Source organism: Delphinapterus leucas, chromosome 1 (assembly GCF_059928025.1).
Source record: "Delphinapterus leucas isolate spDelLeu-1000000601 "Yukka" chromosome 1, BTC_Dleu_Yukka2, whole genome shotgun sequence".
In the NCBI taxonomy this organism is placed as follows: Eukaryota; Metazoa; Chordata; class Mammalia; order Artiodactyla; family Monodontidae; genus Delphinapterus; species Delphinapterus leucas.
The window spans coordinates 28,034,732-28,059,234 of NC_143129.1; the positions used below are offsets into that span (position 1 = coordinate 28,034,732).

Consider the following 24,503-nt stretch of genomic DNA (forward strand, 5'->3'; position numbering starts at 1 on the left):
AAAGCCAGGAGAAGGCAAGGGAGACTGGGGAAAGACGGGCGTGAATGAGGCTGTGCAGGGTGGTCACGTAGAGAGAGGCGGAGGAGGGCGAGTTTCCTCCTTTGCCTTCCTGGGGTCCGAGACAACCAAGTCCCGAAAGACTTTGCAGGTGGCACATCTCCGCTTGGCCAGGTGCGCAGCATCTCCAGCGGGCACAGACTTGCGTGCTGCCCTTCCTGGGGCTACACCAGGTTGAGGGCAGTCTTGGTGAGTCCTGGTTCTGCAGGGGTGGTGTGGGAATAGTGGACAGAGTGCTTCTGAAGAGAGGGAGAGAGGAGTGAGGAATGCTGATTCTCTCATAAAGACAGCACAACATTGGCCAAGTCAGTTGAACTCCCAGAACTTGGTCCTCTGAGGTTGTTTAAGGTCCCTGGCTTCACCCTCAGAAATTTGGTGGGAAGAATGGTTAAGGTCACACGTTTTAGAAGGAGAAGCACCTTAGTGCATCTTCCTGCCCAGCAAGTCAGGCGGCAGGGAGGGATCCCAAGATGAATTCCTGGACAAGGCTCTCTGGCAGGGAGGAGGGGGAACCCTGGGAGGAGGAAGACTTCTAATTATGTCACCTTAGGGAAGACGCTTAGGGAAGACATCTCAAAAGTGAGAAAGTTGACCTGGATGATCTCCAAGCCTCCCCTGGTGTCTAAGATGGTGTAAGTCTGTGAATCAGTTGCCTTAGGAATCTGGGGGTGAGAGGGAAGGAATTCAGACATGGGAATTTTGGGACTGATCAAAAATACTGCGAGTGAGAAGTGATGGGATTTTGCACCATCTCTTCCTCTGCACGGGAAGGTGGGTCTAATCTGCCGTGGAGAACTGAGCCTTGAAGTTGTTGGCAGTTGTTAAGGGAAAACAAACCTTTACCTAACTTAGAATGAGCAAGGGGTGCAGAACAGATCATGCCCAAACAGTGCAGTGGACCTCTACTAATGTGTTTGAAAGGAGCTTTCTGTGCTTCTTTGGATTTGGTGAGGTGTTTGCAATGTAGAAGGCTAACTACCTCTCTTCTTCAGAAATACTTTATTTGCTGTTTCTTTATGTTTTTGCCTTGGCCAGAGAGTGGCAGGTACCAGGGAGCTCCATCAAACTGTCAGGCTTGGAGTTCTCTGAATTAGCCCTTGAAGCCAAGCAGGTAACCAGAAAGAATAATTTTCTCTCACTCGGGAAGACAATAAATAATTCAAGAGCAGGTTAATTAAATAGGGGGTTTGTGCACCTGGTTGACTAACAGACATTTGACTCAAAATCAGGCATTGCTGTGATCCCATTGTTGGCCTCTACTCTTCAGGTTTCCAACACTCACCCCCTTGTCTAGGGGTAGCTGAATGCAGTCAGATTCCAAGTCTGGGTCAGGTCCTGACCTCATCCCTGACCTGGCAAGATTCCAGTTTCTAATGATGAAAAGAATTCGTGCTCTTTGAATTCAAATTGCGGTAACAACTCCTAAGTCTCAGCCCCTTTTCCTTTCCTAGTCTTTTCCTTCTCCCTGTGTCCAAATCAAACATCTCAAAGCCCTACTGCGTTGCTTTGGTTGCTGAACATTGAAAGGGGAAATCTGAGACACGTCGACACAATCTGTGTATGCATTGTATGTGTGGGTGTTGTTATAGGCGGGTAATTATTTCAACCAAAATTTATGTTGGTCTGTGTTAGACTCTGTGTTTGCTTTCTTTTCAGCTTGTATTCCTTGTATATTTCTCGATCTGACGAACCATATTGATTGCTTACTCTATATTGACATCCCAAATAGTGAATTGGGCACTTAACAGTATATAGCAGTTAAAAGACCCACCCCACTGCCATGTCTGGGTTGTAAGATAAGAGGTTAGCACTTTTTCTTATTTAATGGTACACACCTACTTAGGGATAGTAAGAGTAGTTACTATTTATTGAGTGTCTGTAGTAGGCCAGTCTTAGGCATTTACAGAGGACCCCTCAGATGTACCTCCAACTGTTTACCTGCCTCTTCTTCCCACTGGAGGTCTGGAAACAAGGATGGATGTGGCTGGCTGTAGCACAACATTTCTTTCCAGTCTTGGTTTCTACTTTGAAAATTTATCTGCATTTGTTTTCAAATGAGAAGATTTCAAATTACCAATTTATTTTATATGAGCCACTGTCTTTGAGTACATTTGTCACATTTGGAAGATGCAGAATAAAACTGAGGGTTTTGGTTTTTTGTTGTGTGTGTGTGTGGCTTTTCATACCATCAGGCACATGGCCCCTTACTGCCCAGGCAGCCTTTTCATCCTCACAACTGACATTTTACAGATGAAGAAACTGTATCAGAGAGGTTATGAAACTTGCCCAAGGTTGCACAGCTGGGATGTATTAGATCTGAGATTTTAGCTGAGTCTGAGACTCTTATGCCCGTGTCCTTTTTTTTAACCCTAGTCACTGCCTTTGGATTGTTTAACTTTGATAATACTGAATAATGTTTCTATCCAAAGGATTACCTTTCTCTGTATAAATGAAATATTTGGAGTTGGAATTTCTGATTGGAGTTGAAACAAGAAGAAGATGACACCAAACATACTATGTATCCTTTTTAAAAAGAGGAAATTCTATTTCATTTTTTTAAAAATCATTTTTCCGCTTATAAAATTCTACAGGTTCATTGCCCCAAATTTTGAAAGTACAGGGACATAATAAAGGAACAAAATCACTACTAATCTTACCATCCAGAAGAGATTTGGGTGTCTCTTTTTCCAAATATGGTGTATACGTGTATCTTAAAACATTGCATACTGGATGTTTAGAAGAAAAAAAAAGTGTTCTAAAGGGTTTCGGATGTGAAGTGATGTCTGCTTCCAGCCAATAAAAAATGAACAGTGTTTATTAGTAAGAGCCCTCTCAGCTCCAGCTTGGTTGAGCCTGTTTGCAGACTGTCTCTTTTATATAAAGACAGATGAAACCATTCTTTGGAAAGATCAAAGATTCATACCAGTTATTTCAGGTTAAAAGAAAAATTTTTTTTATATCTAGAGTCACTTTTTAAAACTCTGAGTTTTGACAACATACAAATAAAATTAATTCCCAATAATATTTCATTGGATTCCCAGCAGCATTTGCTACTGGAGAGTTTTAACGGGGCCCTGACAGACGATGACAAGTAGTACGTACTGAGGGACAGTTTTGCTACGTGAAATGTCTTTATGGTTGATCCTTTCAGCCAGTTCTAGCCTGTCAGAGATTCAGTCATAGGGAACTGAGTAAACCTCTCAGTTTCTCAGATTATCCATCTGGAAACAAAAAATGGGTTTACATAAATGATAGGATGCCTGGGGTTGAGGATAGCCTGTCCCTTGAGGACCCTACTTTGGCCTATTCATATGATGCTGAGCTCTTAGCCATGTCTTATCTGGTCTCCACTTTGTGTTCTGTCTGAGGCATCCCCATACCCCCCACCCCCGCCGGTATCTCACTTTGACATGTGATGTTTGCACCTCCTGCCTCCCCGATTCCCCTCCTCTCTGGTGCCTCCACCTCGTTCTCCACTGCCTCATAGCTAGCACAGGAGGCTGCTCCACGAGAGCAGGGACCCTTTCTGCTCACCATGGTTTCTCCGGAGGCTGGAGCTGTGCCTGCCATGTAGAAGGGGCTCGGTAAATCCTCATACAACTTAATGATGAGGCTGGCAATATTCTTAATTTGGCATAGAAAGAGAGGCAAACAGGAGACATTCTTACATATGCTAAAATACAGCCAAAATATAAAACACTAAAAGAGATAGCTAAACCAAGATTAAGCTTTTAGACTCTCATAGAGCCACCAACATTTCTGTGCGAAGCGTCGGAGGCATTTAACGACTTGGTTGGGACAATCCCTGCTACAGGGCACAGGGACTGCAGACTAAGGGTGGGATCTCAGGATATCTTATGGGACGATGTCCACATCAGTTTGGTGTTGGGGGGGGCGGCCCTGTCATGGAGTGGTGTCTACCTACCCCTGCCGCCAGTCTTCCACTCTTGCCGTCTCACAGCCCCAACTCCATAGGTAGATACTATTGCCTCCTGGAAATGTGCATTTTATTCCTCTTTGCAAAAGGAAAGACTTCTGCCCTCTTGGATCTAAATTCTGCACAGTTTTTTCACTGTCTCGCTCACATCTCACCATCGTCAACTCTGCTCACTCCAGCCTCCCACAGACTCCCGAGACAGCTCACATGGCTCTCTTGCTCTTGTGCACATATGACCTTGCATGAGGACACACTTTCACATGTGTGTGCCTGGGCTGTCTACGTGCAGGAGAAGCAGATGGAGGGCAGGGCCCTTACCTGTCCACGTTATGCATTTGCAGAACTTAGGTGGACACAGTGACCACGTGGGGAGCGCGTGGCTGGTGGTTCTCAGACCGGCCGTGAAAGGAGGAGTGAACGTCCCATCTTTGGTAGCCTTGTTTGGCTTGGGAACCCAGAACTCACCCTTCAAAGAAACGAGGGAGCCTGTGGCTCTGGGCTGTGGTGGCTGGCTGTGGGAGCAGTGCCTGGGAACTGGCCCGGCTGGGCGGCTGTCCGGCTGGGTGCTATGGGTGCTGGCTGCACTGGCAGCTGCTCCTACCATCTGCTCCGAGACTCGACTCGGAAGGGAGAGTCGGTGCAGTACAGCCTCTGGGATGCAGCGGCCAGGGTCAGGGCCGGGTGCCACTGTCAGAGACAATGGCTTCGCCCTCCGGGGCTGGCCACCACCACAGGCCTCGGCACTCCTGTCTGTGACGGGGTGCTGAGAACAGAACCTTCATCACCACCTGGCTCCGAGGCCATTGTCATAAATGAACAAGTCCATTGCTCTAGCTAAAGGGTTTGTAAGGGCCTCAGTTACATACAGGCCTGGAGAGACAGAGGTTGTGCAGACGCTAATTCAGCGTGTGTTGAATTGGACTGGGTGTTCCTGTCCAGTCTCCATCAGTTAATTACTCTAGCCCAGGTTGAGACTCAGCCTACCTGGTCAAGCAGTCTGTTTTCTCTAGTTCTATCCTGTTGCTACCTTTTGCTCAACCTTCTCTGTGTTGCCCTGGTTACCTGAGAGAGAAAGTGATTTCACCTAGCCCCGCAGTTTCTACTTTGGGCTGTCTCTGGCTCCTCTAGTTTTTCAAATTGATTTAAAAAAATTTTTTTTAATTGGGTAAAGTAGACATAACATCAAATTGACCATTTTAACTCAGTTTTAAGCGTACGGGTCAGTGGCATTAAGTACATTCACATGGTCGTGCAGCCATCACTACCATCCCTCTCCAGAACTTTCTCATCATCCCAAACTAAAACTCCATAACCATTAAACAATAACTCCTCATTCCCCCTTCCCCTCAGCCCCTGGCAACCACCTTTCTACCTTCCGTCTTTAGGAATTTGACTACTCTATGTACCTTATATAAGTGGATTTATACAGTATTTGTCCTTTATGTCTGGCTTATTTTACTTAGCATAACGTCCTGATTGTTCATCCATGTTGTAGCATGTGACAGCAATTCATACCTTTTAAGGTTGAAAATATTCTGTTGTATGTATGTACCACATTTGGTTTATCCATTCATCTGTTGGTTCCACCTTTTGGCTGTTTTTGTGAATAGTGCCGCTGTGAACATGGGTGTGCAAAATATCTCTGTGATACCCTGTTTTTCATGTTTTTGGTGTCTATGCCCACAAGTGGAAATGCAGGATCAAATCGTAATTCTGTGTTTAATTTTTGGCGGCTCCTCTGATTTACAAGCAGGAACTCTCTTGGTCTCTGGTCTTTGCTGCACCAGCCCTGCCCTTTGTTGACCCTCTGGCCCCTGTGCATTGCTTCTCTCTGTGTTCCTCTAGGAGGGACCAACAGTAGGGTCCCAAACATCCCATGTTTATTTGCTTGCTTAAATATCTGGTCTGTTTGGCTACATCACTCTGGAATCCTCAGGTCTTTTAGGTGAATAAAATAGTTACAGAATCTTTCTTCAAGTCTTAGCATTGGGTCCTAGCTGTCAGAAGTTATAAATGCTCCTTAAACAGATTTTACCGGAGACAAATCTTGCGGTTTGCCGTCATCCCTTGACCACAGTCATTTCTTCCAAGGGATTTCATCAGGAAGAGCTAAAAGTGTTTTCCAAGATTTTAGGCCTGCGGATGTTTTGGGTATGTGAGAACTGAGAAATGTACCTGACATTGAGAACGAAGGGCTCTTGTGCAAAAATTCGTTGTTGTTGTTCATTTAAACCATTGCATTTCAGCTCTTGAATCAGTGGGAGGCCCAAAGGCCCAGCACTTCATTTGGTGGCTGCCAGGGAGGGGGACAGGCAACCTTACCTGGGCCACAGAGGAGTAAAAGACTCAAGTTCGGGCTTCCCTGGTGGCGCAGTGGTTGAGAGTCTGCCTGCCGATGCAGGGGACACGGGTTTGTGCCCTGGTCCGGGAAGATCCCACGTGCCGCGGAGCGGCTGGGCCCGTGAGCCATGGCCGCTGGGTCTGCGCGTCCAGAGCCTGTGCTCCCCAACGGGAGAGGCCACAACAGTGAGAGGCCCGCATACTGAAAAAAAAAGAAAAAAAAAAAAAAAGACTCAAGTTCATTTCTGCTCCTAAGCTAGGGACTGCTGGGGCTTGGAAGTGAAGCAGGTTTCAGCTCACAGGGAGACAGTTTGGAGGATGGCTTCATTTCCTAGTCTCTTTAATCTGCCTTGGGTCACAAAAGTGGTTTTAAAAGACAAACCAGATTTGTAAAAATGTCATTCACACACACGTGCACACAATTAACACCACAACGAAAAATACTCCCCAGCAATGCAAATCCCACACTTTCCTGGCCATAAATTTTGGGAGGATGGAATTAGCTTTTCTCTGTCTCTCTGGGGTCAGGGTGGGTGTAGGAGGTGGGGCATCCCTGTGTGTCCATTTGCAGTCCACATGGTTGGGGTTGAATGCCTTAGTGGGAGCAGTTAACTATGCACACGTACCCAACCAGTGTCTGCTTCTCACCACGCAGAGGCTCGGGTCCAAGGGCCCCCACCTGTGTCTGCATAGTCTGCCCTTGAGTACAACCAACACCTGGGACTTCTGGTGAGCTGAGGTCGTATTTCTGTGATGCCGTCTGGCCAGATGGAGCCATGGCCTCTTGTCCTTTGCAGTGTCTGTAAAAGCTGTAGGTCTGTACTCAGGACATGTTTCCAGCTGAATGACACACTGATCACTTTTCTCTGGATGCCTTTGCTTTCTAGCGAGGAAGAAACTGCAGGCCAGGCCACTGTGAATCCAAGGTTCATCCCCCTCTCTCCGTTCCTTAGCTTTCCCATTCACGTTCTTTTCCGGTTTTGGCTTCCCATTTGTATTGTTTCCTTCCCTGGCCAGCGGCCTGCACCCAGAGCTCCGCTCCCGGGCTGCCCGGCAGGTGCTCCAGGCTGGCTGGCATCTGTGGTTGTTGGTGAGTCCCTGGCATTAGGGATCCCAGGCCTTGACGGCTCTCTTTCCTTCCTTCCTTTTCCCCTTTTTCTACTGCTTCCTTTTCTTCCTTTTCCTCTGCATATATGTTAGCTCTGCCGGAGGCCACACAATATTACTTAGCCCAGCTGGAGGGCCTGAGCGCTGGGAAGTTAGCTGACACCACCTCCCTCCCCCAAGGCATCTAGAACTGTGGGCTGATATTTCCAGAACATTAGTTTTAGGTATCTTTTCTGTTTTTGTGTTCACATGGTCCATTTTGATGATGGAATAAAGCTCTCCTGCTGAGGAAAAATGCAGGGGAGGAGAGCAGAGTCTTGGAGCTGACTTCCTTTTTTTTTTTTCCTTATTGGCAACTGATTCATGAACCCTAAAAAAAGAGTTGATAGCAACATAGCCAGCTAGCGATAGCAGCCCAGATGGTCCCCTATATAATAGAGACATTTGTATCTTGGATAAAAAAATATTTAAATGTGTTCTGTGAACCTTATTGAGAAAGGAATTAGCAACAACTGCATTCAAGGGCTGTGGGTATGGAAATAGCCAAAAGATTCTAGTCCCCCTGAATGCAAAAATGAAGAAATGGAAATTGGGAGGTGTCAGGCTGAGATATGGGGGACTCCAGTGCGGGGAAGATGGGTTTGGAACACATGGCACTGCTCTTGTCTGTCGGCCTGAGGTAACCCACCCTCGGGTATGTCAGGTGAGAGGGGTCCAGTCCGGTCGTGTGTGTGTGGAGGTGGAGCTACGTGTCCGGTCTGTGTCCACCCAGGCATACTGCCAGCTGTGGAGGCTTCACAGCAGCTGTAGGCAGACCAGGGCCAAAGAGAACAAGTTTGTGCCAACGGTCTCTAAATTTTACATTCAAGAGATATACAGATGCTGCTTCCCATCTTCCTTTCTCCGTTCACTGGGAGATGGTACAGGCCCAGTGAATCCCATGGGCCTGCCTGAAATCTTCATAGAACTTTTATCCTCATTGTCCTATATCCTAAGCGGGCCATTGTGGGGGGCTTGGAGATTCTTGAGAGGCGTTCTGAATTGCGGTGGCATCAAGCTTACGTTGGCCACTTTGGAGGATGGAGGGGGAGGTGATTAGCAACAGTCACAACTGGAGTGTGTGAGGGGCAGTGCGTGGGGAAAGCTGGCCTCTTAGAGCACGTGGAGTCACTGTCTGGAGTTAGGAGCAGGGACCAGATGCTGGGAGCGTAAAGCCGCTTCGTCATTACGGGACTGCGACTTATCCCGCGATAATTTTGCCTGGAGGTTTTGAAGAGTGATGAGGAAATTGAGCTGAGACCGACCAAGCATATGTGCTGACTGGAGAAAAATGACGTGTTTGGGCTTGACATCCTTTTCTCTCATTGGTTGGCAGTTTTAGAAGCAAAAGGCCTGCCCTAGAAAGGGGCTGACAGCTAATGAGGCCGATGAGCTGCTGCTGCAGTGGCTCTCAGCAAGCTGCTCTGGGCTTTAGACAAGTCCCTGCATCTCCCTGGGCCTTTTGTTTTCGTGTGTGTAAAATGAAGGTGCTGAGCAAAGTGGTCCCTAAGCTCCTGTCCAGCTCCAGAATTCTGTGGTTCTTGCACTGCCTGCTGTATGCATCTCATCCAGTGCTTGCTACGTGCATCTTGTATTTCTCTTCCTTTTCTCTTGTCATAGCTTTTCTTTTCCAATGGCCTCCCTGGGCATTCGGTGTCAGATTTCTGTGTAGGGAATGTACTGATTAAGGTTCTTAGAAATCAGTGCAGGCCACCTTAATCAAAGAAGGAATTATGGAAATAGAATTGGAGTGCTCCTAGAAGGATGGAAAGCCTGGGAAACAAGACTTGCAGCAACAGGATAACCTTGATTTTGATTGCTGCCCACTCTGTCTTCTGTCCCTCATTCTCCTTCTAAGGATGGAGAGTCTTACAGGCTGAGCCTGGGTCAGTGCCCCCTGTGGGTTGTACCGAGTGGTGGGTAAAAGTAAGACAAGGATCTCCAGGCCTCCCCGGTGGAAAGACAGGCCCCTGGGTTTACCCTCCCACCAGGACTGTGCTCAAAAGGAGAGAGGTAATTCTCCAGAGGAAATCAGACCGGTGTAGGAAGGGGGCATGGATGTTGAGTGACCAAAAAAATGACAGATGTTCACTACTTGAGCTCTTCAGTTTAACTGTCACCTCCCCTGTAATCGGAGAAAGCAAAATTTTCTCTAAAGCGAAGGTTAACTTGTTACCACAGGCCCTGTGATGTGTTTTCCCAAGGGAGTTGCCGGAAAAGATCTTATTTATCTTCATTCTCAGCTTGATGAGGAACAGCTGTGCTCTGGCCAGGAGGATGGACTTACTGGACTCCTGGTCCTGAGTGTGTTTCCCCCACTTGAGTGACGACTGCCCACTGCCCTTTGTAAAGTCTCCATCTTCTCATCCTTAAAACATTCCATGGAGGCAAGGTGATGGAGCCTGCAGCTTTTACAGAGGCCACTGGATGACAGCTTTGCAGGAATTTAGCAAAGTGCATGCTAACCTAGAAGGTGGAACAGCAGTTGTGTGAATCAAGAATAAGAAAAAATGGTGTCTTGCCAGTTTGGTGTCCTCCAGGCTATTTAGCCCCAAATTCTAGAGCGTACATGGTAAAGTGAAACCTAGCTCTTCCTTTTCCTCTTGGAAAAGCAAACCCGTACCCTCAAATTCCCTCCTCTTTCTGAGAAAGTCCCCCACTGCCCCTCATCTAGACTGTGCTGAGCAGATCTGCTCAATTTCCATTCCCTGCTTCATACAGAGCCCGGGGCAGGGGGGCTCCCTCCCAAGCCCTGTCTGAACCACTTAATATGACCCCTCTGCATTCCTACCAGGAGTCACTCTCTTATAATTAGCAAAGTTGGCAACTTCCACCACTGTACAGAGTAAGTTATTTTGCTCACTTTGACAACTGAGGCAGCATCAGCTGTCTCCCGAGGGGAGGGGTGATGTTATGGCTCAGAGCTATGCCGTGTGATGGCACCTCTGTTAAAATTAGCTCCTCCGTCATTCCAGGGTTGTCATGAAGGAACCAAAATGAAGTTTGGTGTGGCAGGATTATTAAAGCCAAGGGAGAAATGACTCTAGGACCAGCATGGTGTTTTCAAGAGGTCAGTCCCACTGAGCCACAGAGAGGCAATCGAAGTGCTGGGCCTGAGACACTGACCTTGGAGAGAGAACGCCGGCAGCACCGCACAGAGAACTGGTTGCTGGAGCTGCTTCTTAGTCCGTGTAGTCCCTCAGTTTTTCAGTTTTTCCTTTCTTATATCAAAACACCAAGTGGAGGGCTTCCCTGGTGGCGCAGTGGTTGAGAGTCCGCCTGCCGAGGCAGGGGACGCAGGTTCGTGTCCCGGTCCGGGGGGATCCCGCATGCCGCGGAGCGGCTGGGCCCGTGAGCCATGGCCGCTGAGCCTGCGCGTCCGGAGCCTGTGCTCCGCAACGGGAGAGGCCACAACAGTGAGAGGCCCGCGTACCACAAAAAAAAAAACAAAAAAAAACCCACCAAGTGGAATATCTTTTTCAAGAAAAAAAAAATCGATAAAACAAATGAAAACCCAAGCTAGTAAAGCGTCTGGGGTCCAGGCTCAGTCAGCTATTAGGGAGCGTGGGTTGCTGTGCATTGGCCCACGGCACCCTGCACTCTACTTCTTCTGGAAATGAGGCCGAGTTGGATGGGTTAGCTTTACGGTTTGCTGATTTGTTTTCTTTTTATTGACTTACATTGCTGACAGAGGACAGAGTCATATGTATAGTCCTGGAATCCCGACACGTAAGGCGACCTAAGATCATCTGGTCTGTCTTCACGTCTGGAATGAGGTACTTGAACCCAGAGAGGCGAGGTCATGGCCAAGCCCAGAGCAAACCTCTAGGTTTCCAAATTCCCCTGCCAGTTGCTTCCTCCAGTCCAGAGGGGTTTCATCAGGCAACTTGTCATGTTTTACAGCTACTGAAATAAAGAATAAAAATGTATCTCCTTGACCGTCACAGCTGTGCAGACTAAATCTTCATACTTCCCCAACAACTCACTATCGGATTTTGTGACATTTGGTTGTTTTCTAGATGGAGCTAAAGAGAACAATGTTGGTTGAATGAAGAAAAGAGGGACATGTAATATTTCGGCAATCCCCATATTTAATTTATTGCATAGCTCTGAGGAAGATGTGCGTTGAGGGTTGTTTTAAAATTTTCGTTTATTTACAATGCTTTATCTTTGAGAGGTGCCTTCTCCCCTCGTGGACAGAGGTTTCCATTTGTGAGGCCCGGACACGTGGGTAGTCCAGATTCAGGGTCCTGATTCAGGACGTGTGCAGCACCTGGTGCCCATCCCCAAACTACGTGACACGTCAGTTCACCTCTCTTTGGGTTGCAGTGTCTTTACTCTTCAAACAAGTGGGTCTTTTCTTCTTCCTGGTGTCCTGACTTGGGGGTCACCTTCTTTCCTGCAGCTTTTGTGCAAGATGTTTCGGTCACGCATCTTCAGGGTCAGGTTTCGCACTGGCCCCCCGCCCCAGCCCCTTGCCTTGAGAAGGTCTTTGTAAACGGTCAGTGGAGCCACACCGTTCCTCTCTTTTGTCATGGTGTCTGTCCTCTGACTCAGCCTTAAAGGACACAAGGTCATAAGCTAGGCGACGGCTGGCTTGTTGCTCACACTGTGGCTGTGTAACCACCGCCCTCTCAGCTGGGTGTGGACAGCGCTATGGTGGTGTGTCCTCCACCACTAGATTTTCAGTTGATCCCTTTGGCCAGTGAACACCTACCCTCGACACCCCGACTCCCAATCCCTCCCAGGTGCTCCCCTCCCTGCCAGCAGCACGTGCGACCCTTGCCTTGCAGAGGACAGTCAGATGCGCTTGTGATTTCGATGCTTTGCCAATGGATGAATAAGAAAGACATACAAAGCAAGTGGCATTTCTGGTTTAGTATAGTGACTCCAAGATAGAAACCCCGCTTTGGAGTGAGATGGGAAGAATGCTTTGCAGCCACGTCTGGGGAGAAGGTGCCAGCCTGCTGGTGGACGAGGCAGGGCTAACCTGCGCCTTGGCCCCGGGACCCGCGAGCGTTGGCCCCGCTCCCTGAGCTTTACGGTCGCTCCGGGTGATGCTGAACCGCCTGGGAGACGGCGGGCGGTGTCTGCGAAGAGTTGAAAGCCACAGGGAGATGCTGGAGGGACACAGGATGGTGATGGCGCTTCAGCCCAGCCCCTGCCTCCAGGCTGGGCAGGGTCCGCCTTTTGTGGAACCTCTGCGAGGCTCCACGGCCCACCTCTGCACTCTGCCCGCCAGGGTGCTCATCCCAACGGTCAGGTGGATTCTCTTCGCCTGTTGTGGACCCTTCTTCCCTGTGTCACGTCAGGCCTGACGTTCTGAATCTGGGCTCTAGAACTCTCCTCCCGTTTGTCTTTCCAGACTTCACCAGCCACATTCCACTGCTCTGGGCCTCACCTTCCTGCTCTGTGAAAGGAGGTGGCCGGGCTAGTGTCACCCCAAGATGTTATTTCTCAGAAGGGTAGGGGCCGGGACTCTGTATTTTTAGAAAGCTCCCAGGTGATTGGGACATGCAGGCAGCGTTAGGAAGTGGCGGGCACTGGACCGGGGATCTCCCCGACGGTCCATGGCTCTTTTCAATCTTATTTGCGAATGATTCCTTTCCAGGACACCACGTTAAATAAAGTTAATCACCTGGTCATTCCTTTACTCTCAGTTTGGTTCCACATGTGTACCTCTAGCGTGTGATCCTTTTATTGCAGTTCTATTTTCTATTTATCCGTACAGTATTTCCATTTTTTCCTTCTCCGGGAAGTTTCCTATGATTTGCTCCCTACTCACTGGTTTCTCTTTTGATTCAGGGCTCCCGTACGCCCTCAAGGAGGTGTATCTATCTCACAACAGAGAGCAGTCCTTACTGTTTTGATGCGGAAGTGTGTTCTCTTGGTTGTTTGGTCTGTGAATTCTCATTCCCCCCCTAACTAGGTGGACCCCTGACTGTTCTCCCCTCCCAGCAAGGAGCCTGGTTGTCAGTAATCAGAGGCCCAGTAAACACGATTGATCTTTGACCTCTGTCTTCTACGGCAGCGGTCCCTAAACATTTTGGCACCAGGGACCGGTTTCGTGGAAGACAGTTTTTCCACAGACGGGGGGTGGGGGGGCGGGTAGGGGAAGGGGGTGGCTCAGGCAGTAATGCGAGCGCTGGGGAGCAATGGGGAGCGGCAAATGAAGCTTCCCTCACCTGCCCACCGCTCCCCTCCTGCTGTGCGGCCCGGTTCCTAACAGGCCGCAGACTGGTACCACTCCGTGTCCCGGGGCTTGGGGACCCCTGTTCTATGGGACATTGACGGCGCTGCTTCACTCTCGCCTTGAAGTGGACTTTCAAATACAAGAAGCCCCTTTATCTGATGCTTCTGTGCTTCAGACCTCGGTCGGGTCCACTTGTCCCCTCCTCCCCCAACACCGCCCCAGCTTCAGGCCCAGCTGGCTCGAGTAGGAGGGGGACAGGGCGGAAGAGGAGTGACATCGGCTGCCCGCCTTGTGGCCTGCAGTTTCCTTTGGCTCTCCGTCGTGTGGGAGTGCAGGCCGGAACACCTCTGCTTGGTGACAACGGTCTTCCTACATCACGGCCTCAGCCCACCTCTCTGGGCCGTGGTTTTCCCATCTGTAAAGTGAGGGCGTGGGCATGGTGACAGCTGAAGCCCCTTTCTGTTCTTAGGAGAGGCCCCACTCACGGCCCGGTGCCCTTAACAACAGGTGCCTGCAAAAGCGGTTGATGAGAGCGGCTCAGAAAAGTCCTTTCTTTGCAAAGGATGTTGGTGTCAAGTCTGTCTGGGGAAGCCACGTGTGTGCTCTGGTGGTTCAGACTCTCGGCGCCCTTTGTGTCTTTTGGTTCCTGTGATGATCTGAATAATTTATTTCCCCTCAGCATCCCCACTGCCTTTTCCACCTCTTCTCTGCTCGTTAGTGTCTGTGCCCTGAGTGGGCAAGGCCCAGAGGGGCAAGGGAAGTGAGGATGAATTGGTGGAGCGGGGGCGGCACCGGGCCCAGGGACAAGAGGTTTGGGTGATGAGGGAGGACCTCTGCCACCATCTGCTGAGATGCCCTGTGTGCCGTCACTCGAGGGATGGTGAGTGGTCGTTAAGGGGCAGGACTGTTAGGGGTGTGCCGAAGACCACTGCTTGTCGCTTCCTAAGCGGCGGGTCCAAAGGTGAAGGAAGAAGGAACACTCGATTGTGAAGAGGAGTTGGAGGTGACACGTTTCCCTTGAAATAGTTGACGTTCCACCACGATGACACTGAATTATTGTACTTTGCATTTGCTATATTTGCTTCCTTGAGCAGGCAAGTGCAATCCCCCAGGGCCTCCGAGGCTTATCTTCAGTGCAATTGGGATACGAAGATGCCGCAATTAGAGTCTTCGAGGCGAGGTGTGGTGGTGACAGAGCTGCTGAGGGGCGCGGCCCGGGCTCAGCCTCCCCTGCAGACCCAGGCATCACCCCGGGCTGACTTGGAGGGCGGCACCTGCTGCGTGGAAGGCGGTTTAGCCCCACCTGCAGGGCAGGCCTGCAGTGCCTTCGGGAGGGAAACAGAAGGTTCCCTTGCCAGGGAATGCGCCTCCCTGCTCACCAGTCATTTCCCGGGGATGTGCCCAACATGACCATGTATGACCCAGCCGGGAATCCCCCCTCCATCCATCCCGAGCTGGCCTCTCTGAAGTCCTGCTTTTATTCAGCGATGCTGTCCTTTCCCAGGCACGCTGGAGACCCTGAGAGAGCTCTTCCTTGCCTCTCCATCCCCCAACCCTGTGTGCGGAGAAGCAGGGCCTTGCGGTACCTTCCAGCCTTTGCTTCCCCTTGCAGCCACCAGCCCAGCCCAGGACCCCAATTTCTTAGGCCCCGAAGGAAGCCAGGAGCCACCAGCTCTGTGACTAATCAACGTCATGACGTCCGAGTGGAACATTGCCGAGAGCACGGTTTCCACAGGCGTGGCCTCTGCTCCTGCAGATTGAACTGGATTCCAGGGTCTATCTCAGCAGTGGTGCGTTTCTCAAACGAAGGACAGCCAGCTCTCAGAGGCTGTGGGCCTCTCGCCACAAACACACTTCCTTTTTCCTCTGTCACGTTCTCTTTGTCTTGTTCTAGCATCTCTCTCATAGGATGGGGATATTGGCCTCTCCCCACCTCCAACAATTCCTGAAGCTGCCAGGCCCCCACTTTCCTTCTGCATCAATAGCTAATGGAAACTAAATGGGCTGTCATTTGTGAGACTCCTGGGGCAGTGGTATTTGATTTGTCAAGAAAGTTGAAGGAGCGGTCACATCTAAATCACTTGCACGTCACCTGAGATTAGGACCGCGAACCGTCCCGTCTTGTGTGCTCTCTTCCCCCCTGTTCTGTCTCCTTTGATGATGATGGTTAATTGATGAGAATGGAACACTGAATTGTCTTTGTAAAACCGGTGAAAGCTATAGGTTCCGTTCCTCCTGCATCTTGCTGTAGTTTCATTTAGGGTATCCCCTACAGGTATGCTCAAACTTGAGTATGCATGTGAATCACCGGGAAACTTTCACAAAGTTCAGATTAATTCCTGCCCTTGGGGATTAAGGCTTGGGTGGGCGGGCTGGTCATACTCAGTTTGGGCGTAGAGGTTGGTTAGAGAATGATCTTTTACGTGGATTGCTATTCTGTGCATGGATGGGGAGGCTGTTAGCTACGATGATAGCTAATATTGATTGAATACTTAGTCCGCCAGGCACTGTCCTAACTGTAGTGACTCATTTAATCCTTACAGTATCCCCTTATGCAGATCCTGTTGTTAGCTCTAGTTTGCAGAGGAGTAGACGGAAGCGCAGAAAAAGTGCCCGTGGTCACACAGGTAGTACATGGCCAAGCCAGGAGTGATTCCAGGTGGTCCGATTCCAGAGTATGGCTCCTTTCCATGTGTTACCCCACCTCTTTGCTCTGCTGTAGCTTTTGAGTAACACTTTCAAGCCCTCTGTGCTCTGGAGGTAGAGATTTTTGTTTTTTTTTTTAAAGAGAATGATTGGTATTTGATTTCTCATAGTCCTAGAACTGCACGTACATGTGAGTAGCTCTGATGAAAGAAAACCCAAAGATGGTTGGGTCCTCCATCTCGAAATAGAAAGCCTGACCCCTACTCAATACTCTGTAATGACCTATACGGGAAAAGAAAAAAGAGTAGATTTATGTATATGTATAACAGAGTCACTTTGCTGTACACCTGAAACTAACACAACATTGTAAATCAACTGTACTCCAATAAAAACTAAAAAAAAAAAAAGGAAGCCTGACCCTATGAGGTTGAAGATAGGGGGTTAGGCAGAAGAAGAAGTTGGGACATTGTTAACGGATGCTGCTGTGAGTCATAAACTCTTCTAAGAGAGTTCTTGGCAATGCATCTGGACATAAAAGTCAAGATGCAGCCCTTCTCCAAGACCCCCAAAGGGTCCCTATTTCTGCCTGTGTCAGCCAGCTATGACCTGGCAGCTTGGATACATCTGCAGGCCTTCTGTGGTCCTGGTGGCTCTAGGCAGGCGTTTGGAGAGTGTGCGTTTTGGTTTTAGCTCTTATATTCCTGTCCTCAAATGCATATAGTCATTCCACAATTATCAAATACCTACCAAGGATCCTGGGCCTCAGGAATAAGGGAGGAACAAAATATGGCCGGCCCTGAAGGAGATAGCAGTCTACAGGAGAAAATGCACACGGTATGAGCAATTGCACTCTGGTGTGCTGGTTGCTGTCTCCACAGAGCATCTTATTTGCAGTACCTTTTGGATATTGGTTCCAGCCGCATCTACGTGGAGGCTCATTCACACTTAAGGAAGCTGGAGAAGATGCAATAGATGTTAAGTATAACCACACTGGTCCTGCTTTGACCCCTGCAGGCCCGTCACCTTGATGGGAGTGACTGAGGCAGGACAGTGGGGCCAGGAGGCAGGACCAGGCGAGGCAGGAGGCCAGGCAGCCTCCTTGCTGTGGTCCCGATGTTCGGGGCACCTGGGGTGAGAATCCAGCCCAGGTGAGGCAACTCCAGTGTCTCCAAAGCTGGGAGGCGGCTACAGGTGCAACCCTGCCGAATCTGGTGGGGCGTTTGAACTGGGGTAGAGGCTGAGTGACCCTGGGGGCCTCTTAGACTGGACATTCTCCATGAAGGCGGTGCCGAGTCTGCCTTGCTTTAACCATCACCCCAGCGCCTGCATGTACCAGGCACTCAACATGTGCTTGGTGACTGAATGTGTAGAAGAGACTGTAAGTATCTCTACTGGATAATTTCACATCCAAGGTGGTCGGTAGCTATGGAGCTAGATTACGGCATATCGGAGAGAGTGGGTTTGGACTAGATGGTGTCTGAGGGACCTTTCAGCTCTAACATGCTGCCCGGCATACAGCAGCATGCATTTGTTGAAACAAATTCTACAGTTCTCTGGAGGAAAAAAGCATCCACATAACCCTTCCCCGTTTATCTTTGGTCTCATCCGTCCTTCGTTAAGTTTCTCCTGGCTGCTGCAACGGGACGACTGTCCTTCATCCCGCAGACAGCTGACCGTTCCAAACAGCCGGGTCTTCAATTTGAGACCCAGTTTTTTCTCTAATTCGCTGTAATGCTCATCCCCTGCCACTAGGGGGCTGAGGTCTTCCGGATCAGCCTCCAGTTCAAAGGTCTGGGAAATTGGAGAGTAGGCAAAGGCCAGTCCTGAAGACTCAGCAATAGATGCGTAAGCGGCCAGGCGCCTGCACATCTGAGCTGGGGGCGCAGGGGGATTGCGATGGCTCCTGTGCCAGCAGCCCCTGTGCAGTGGTGGCCGAGGTCTCTGTGTGGCTAAGGGAGGTGGGACTGTGTTAGACCCCGTGTGGGCTGTGCCCACGGGGGTGACAGCGGCTGCCTCGCCACTTTGAGCCTTGAGCAGTATGAAACTGCTCTCTTTCTCTGGGAGGGCGGGGCTTCTTTTATTTTAAAGGGGCAGAAATACTCAGAAGGAATATTTCTTTCCTTTACGGAGGAAAATGGTGTGCTTGCTCTCTGTGCCTCCCTACCGTGTTTGAAGCTTCTTGCTGTCTCGCCTCCCCCGCTCCCCCCCTGCCCCGCCTCTCCTTTGCTGCTTTGGCTCACCCCTCTCCTCCTCTCTCCTGCATTACTCCCTTGGGTTTTGCCTTCTTTGGTGTCTGGCCATTGCTGGGTGCTGCTCTGGGTACTCAAGCCCAGCTCTAGAAGGGAAATCCAAAAAGGAGTGACCAAGAGACTGGGCGTGGCCTCCCATCCCTGGCTCCCTGCCTGTTACGGAACTTGCCATGGAGGATGCAAAGCCAGCGGTGCCGAGCGTTTTCAACCTTCTCTGCAGTCAGGGCTGCGCAGCTCACCCAGGAACATGTGTGTGACACGGCCTCCGTGCTCCTGATGTGTCCGTTTCCAGAGCATGGAGGGTAGTGAGGTTTAGGCCCTGGTCCAATTTGGGCTGTTGGCACATCGAGTGGTCCTAGTCTGGAAGCCTCTGCTATGGCAGCATGTACAGCAACCATTATGGGCACCGAATGTTTACATCTATCTTAGCTTGAAAATCTAAGGAAAAGCAGATCCAAAAGCCAATCATTTCCACCATGCCACCCCCCGCCGCGCACCCCCAAATGGAGGAGTTTATGTTGTAGCGTATATATTCTCTTTCCCCAGCCATACCTTCCCTGAAAGAGTTAATAAGGGCTGAAATGACCAACCGGCAGGAAGCAGCGGGGGGAGATGCGAGGAAAGGATGGACCATGTTTAATTCATGGATCAGATAATCTCTTGCCCTTGGCAATGTGCAGGGTATTTTCAGCCCTGAGCTGGGCAGCCCTTTAGGGAAACGAGTTGTATTTAATTCTATTCATATTTATTAAGCACTCAGTTGTCAGTCACTTGTGTTTGGACTTACAAGAGACATAAAGTGTAAGATAAAGGCCCAGTCCTCAGAGATCTTGGAGTCTAAGATAATAAGTATAAGACAGGGCCGCTGAGGTCTATGATGGAGGTTCAAAGTGAGGTCACCTCTGATTGGGGGCATCACGGAGAGGTGACATTTATATGGGCCTGAGCACTCTGGCAGATGGAGAGGAGGAGAAAGATGGAGGGATTCGTCCAAATGGTTGGGACGCATTTGGGGAGCTCTTATGTAGTCTGGCCTGGCATGTCCATGGAGTATGAACTTCAAGGAGGGAATGTTGAGGTGAAACAGGAGTGCCTGGGCCCGGGGACCAGGAGTGGGCAGAAGCTGGCTAAGCATTTGCTGGCAGAGACTTGGTTCTATGTGGCCAAGGCTGTGGCAGGAAGTTCTCACCCAAGACTGAGGTGATGACAAGAGCCAAAGCAGTGAGCTGGGTCAGAAACCCTAGGAGAAACTGAAGCTCAAAAACTTGGGAGACCCTAAAAGAAATGCACCGTCAAGCCATGAAAAGGCTTGAAGGAAACCTGACTGCATATTACTGTGTGGAAGAAGCTAATCTGAAAAGGCCATGTGCTGTGTGATTCCAACTCTATGACATTCTGGAAAAGGCAAAACTGTGGAGACATAAAAACATCAGTGGTTGCTAGGGGTTGAGGGAGGGATGAATACGCAGAGCACAGAGGATTTTTAGGGCAGAGAAACTCTCTGTGTGATACTATAATGTGGATATACGCCATTGTACATTCGTCCAAACCCATAGAATGTACAACACCAAGCGTGACCCTTAATGTAACTGTGCGCTTTCGGTGATTATGACGTGTCGGTGTAGGTTATCAACTGCGACAAAGGTACCACTCTGGTGGAGGATGTTGTTAATGGGGGAAGCTGTGCGTATGTAGGGATAGGGCGTAGAGGGGGAAACCTCTGCGTCTTCCACTCAGTTTTGCCGTGAACCTAGAGCTGCTCTAACAGATCAAGTCTTAAACAACTTGGGAGAATATGCGTTAACCTCAGTTCCGGAGAGGACAAAGGCTGGCATGGGGCTGAGACTCCGTGAGCCAAGAGGTTGTGGCTTGGTGGCAGAGTGGTCAACAAGAAAGCAGGTTGGATGCAAGTAGGGTGGTGGAGAGAAGAGGAGACATCCTAGGAGATGGTCAGATCATCAGCCGGTGAACCCAGATCAGTGTGATGAGCAGGTAGAGGGTCTGGGTGGGTGAGGCTGGCTTAAGTGACCAGTGGCAGGTGGATGAGAAAAGAGTTAAAAATAGATGGAGTCTCTGAGCCCCTCTTAGGGGTGCCGCTTACAGAAATGGGAGGAGCTTTTGGAGAGGTGTGTTGATGAGTTCTTTTCTGGGCATGTTGTGTTTGAGGTTTTGGAGGACGCTGGGGAGGAAACTTCAGGTCTGGAGCTGGGGAGAGAGTGAAGCTGTCCAGCTAGGAGCTATCAGTCTAGCCATGGTAGTGGAACTTGTGGGAAGGGATGAGTTCACCAAAGGAAAGAGCATGGAGAGAGAATGTTTTCCATTCTTTTCCTCATTCATCTAATGTTTGTGTAGCACCAGGAACTGTAATAGACAATCGTCATTATTCAGAGTCATCTAGGAACCGAGAGCACTGTTTGGGCTTGGGGAGAAGTTTGCTTATTAAGGTGATGTTGGAGCTAGTGACGCAGGAATATCTGAATTTTTTGTCACTTCTACCCTGGGATGTTTCTGAATGAGATGTGGATATAAGGAACGATAAAGCACTCTGGGAAACGAGGATTCACTTCATCACGGCCCAGGCCAGTGCTCAGGACTCTCCCCAGTGCAGGGAGCTCCAGCAAAGCTGCACGGGGGCTCACGGCTCGTATTTAATGCCGAACTGGGAATCTCTACCTCCTCTTAGCTCAAATCCAAATTTGATCACCAGCTAGCGTCCACACCCACAGGGCGCGATGGAGAGCTAAGATGGCAGGGCGTTTGGCTCAGGAGAGAGGAACGTCTTGTGAGGGCTTAGTGAGCTTTTCGTGCACGGGGACCTTGCCCACCAGTAAGCAGGGCACTCAGGTTCTGCAGTCAGGCTGGTAATTGTTCCTTCCTCGGTGGGAGGAGCGAGGAGGTTCTCAGCCCTTCTACACGCATGGGCTCCAACCACCACTACAAAATGCTCTACAGAAATAGCAGGAAATAGCAGGCCCAGAACTGCGATTTGTCCTGAGTTGTGAATAACCCACTGTCCCTTGTTCCTTGAGTTTCTTCCTTTGGGAATCCCTGCCCTCTGCAGCCAGCCCGTAAGTGGTGGGGCGTCCCTTAATTATTGTGCGCACAGATTGTGGTAGAAAGATGCCCCAAAGATGTCCACGCCCCATCCTTGGAAACTGTGACTGTGTTACCTCACGTAGCAAGAGGGACTTTGCAGATGTGATTAAGTTAAGGACACCGAGGTGGGGGAATATCTGAGTGAGCCCAGTGTAATCACAAAGGTCCTTTTAAGAGGGAGACGGGAGGGTCAGAGTCAGAGAAGGAGATGTGGTGATAGAAGCAGAGGTCAGAGGGATGCCATCGCTGGCTGAGGCCCACAGCCAGGGAATGCGGGCGGCTCTAGAAGCTGGGAGAGAGAAGGAAACAGATTTTCCCCTAGAGCCTGCAGGACTGTTGATGCTTGATTTTAGCCCCTTGTGACCCATTTTAGAATTCTGACCTGCAGGACTGTAAAATAATAAATATTGTTGTTTTAAACCACTGTGCTTGTGGTAATTTGATACAGCAGCTATAGGAAACCAATACACCAGTATCTACCTGATTTCCAATATATACCTACATATAGGTGCTCAATTAAATTTATTGGATGAATAATTTAACTCTAAAGCCCAAGGTAGTGCTCTTGACAGTATTTTCCTGAATCTACTTGGCTTCATTTGGGTAGGTAGAAACTTGGGGGAAACTGCCCAAGCCAGGAAATCCCCAGGGGCTGCTCCTTTGTTAATTGCAAAATGATCAGTTCTCTAGTCCAGGCCGCCCAATGGAGCGGAGCGGAGCGTCTGCTGGGCGGCCCTGCGAGGGCTGATTTGATCGCCTCCGCTCTGTCTTACGCTTCACTGCTTCCACACTCTCTCCATCGCAAATCCAAATCCAGGAGATTCCCAGTGAGTTCAGAGAGCCAGGTGGAGTGATAGCTGCACGTGGACGTTGTCCTTGACGAAATCTTAGAGGCCTTGGAATTGGCAGGAATTTAGAGTGAGCAAGGTGTGACAGAGAGTGGAGTCAGATGGGCGTTTGTCTCAGGAGAGAGGAACAGTGTGTAAGGGCTTGTTGAACACGTGTGCTTCCTACTCTCAAGGTGCTCATACAGGCCAGTGGCTGTTGTCTGTATTGATCTACGGAAGAGCTCTTGTGTCGGGGCGACAGCTGAATCTCTGCTTTGCACACAACCTAAGTATCCTGAAAGAGGTGAATTCCCCAACGCTGGGCCTGGGGCCCTGCTGGCCACACCCTCAACCAGCTTCTGAGGCCAAGGAACCATTCTGGGCTGGGCTGGGGGGCTGGGGCTGGGGAGGGAGGATGGAGAGCTGGGAAGTGGGGGGAGCCTCCCCCAGAGGACTTTCTGGAGTGTGGAACAGGCACTCCTTGCTTAAGTAGCGCTTTTCAATGCGATAGCTGCGTCTCAGGACCCAGACCAAGCAGGGAGGCTAGTTGGACACATACTTCCAAGAAGTTGCAGAAACTAAGCAATTTGATTTAAAAAACTTGGAATTAGGCCTCTCGAGACCCACGTGTAAATTTGCACAAGTAAGTGCCAGAGCCATGTGGCCTGGCCCGGCTCCCTGGCTCCGGACGGCGCCCCTGACCCTGTTGCCCTGTGTGTGGCTCTGTTTTTGGCTCTCGGACTCTGGGCTGTCGTGTTGGCGAAATGTGGGCAGGAGTGGGCGGTAGAGGGAAGGACTGTGCCAACGGCCACAGCAAGGAAAATTCATTCAGTGCATTGGTGTGCTGTCCTACACAGCTTTCTATTCACAAGGTTTTAGAGGCCTTATAAACTCTCTGCTTGGAAGTGAGAAGTTAGGAGAAGATTTGTCAGAACCCAACTCCTGACATGGTGATTGAAGAGAAGGCTCCTTGGCTGTCTGGTGGAGCCGCCATTGCTGCTGCCGGAACTCAGGCAGGGCTCCCCCGAGCTTGGTTTAAGACCTGGGCTCCCTCCTCCCACAAAGGTGAGGAGGTAGGTATGACCCACCTGCCTGTGTTCAGTATAGACACTGGCCTGATGGGGTCTTCTGGCCCAAGTCAGAGAGAGAGAAGAGGGTGGTATATCACACACATACACACACACGTCAACACTGAGTCCAGTGCAGTGGGCAGCTACCTCTATGATGCGGTTTATTTGGTTGGAAGGAAGGACTTCGGAATGACAATACAGTTAGAAAAGCAGGGGAATAAAAACAATTAACAGTAAAATAGCTTTGAAGAGTATTTTTCTGATTATATGAATAATTCATATTTATTATAAAAATGCAAATAATACAGGAATGGTATAAGGCAACCACCTAGTGATAACCTCTATTAACGTTGTGGTGACTATACTTTCATCTCTCTTTTTATGGATAAGCATAGCATAATTTTACATAGATGAAATTACATGGAATTACGTCATAAATTCTATTATTTTTACCACCACTTTACATATTTTTAATATTTATTTTTATTTATTTATTTTTGGCTGTGTAGGGTCTTCATTGTGGCGCACGGGCTTCTCTCTGGTCGTGGCACGCAGGCTTCTCTCTAGTCGTGGTGCCCGGGCTCCAGTAGTTGTGGCGCGCGGGCTTAGTTGCTCCACGGCATGTGGGATCTTAGTTCCCCACCCAGGGATTGAACCCACATCCCCTGCATTAGAAGGCGGATACTGAACCACTGGACCACCAGGGAAGTCCCTTTACCACCACTTTAAAAAGTTCTGTTTTTTGTTGCTGTTCTTGTTCCACTGTTCCCTCCACCTGTGGACACTTGTCTTCCCCTCCCATATTCAAGGTCACCAGCATTGGCAGCCTGGTGAACATCCTTCATATATTTCTTCATGGTCATGTAATCATATACAAACACAAATGCTCTTTAAGTGTGTGTCTTGGTCTCGGTTTTAAATTTTTCTGCACCTTGCCTGTCT

General features: G+C 49.6%; 1 protein-coding gene across 1 annotated transcript in view; it reads left to right on the plus strand.

The window, feature by feature from the left end:
• Positions 1 to 24,503, plus strand: part of CNIH3 (cornichon family AMPA receptor auxiliary protein 3) — a 113,791-nt gene that overhangs the window by 736 nt on the left and 88,552 nt on the right. The window lies entirely within an intron of this gene.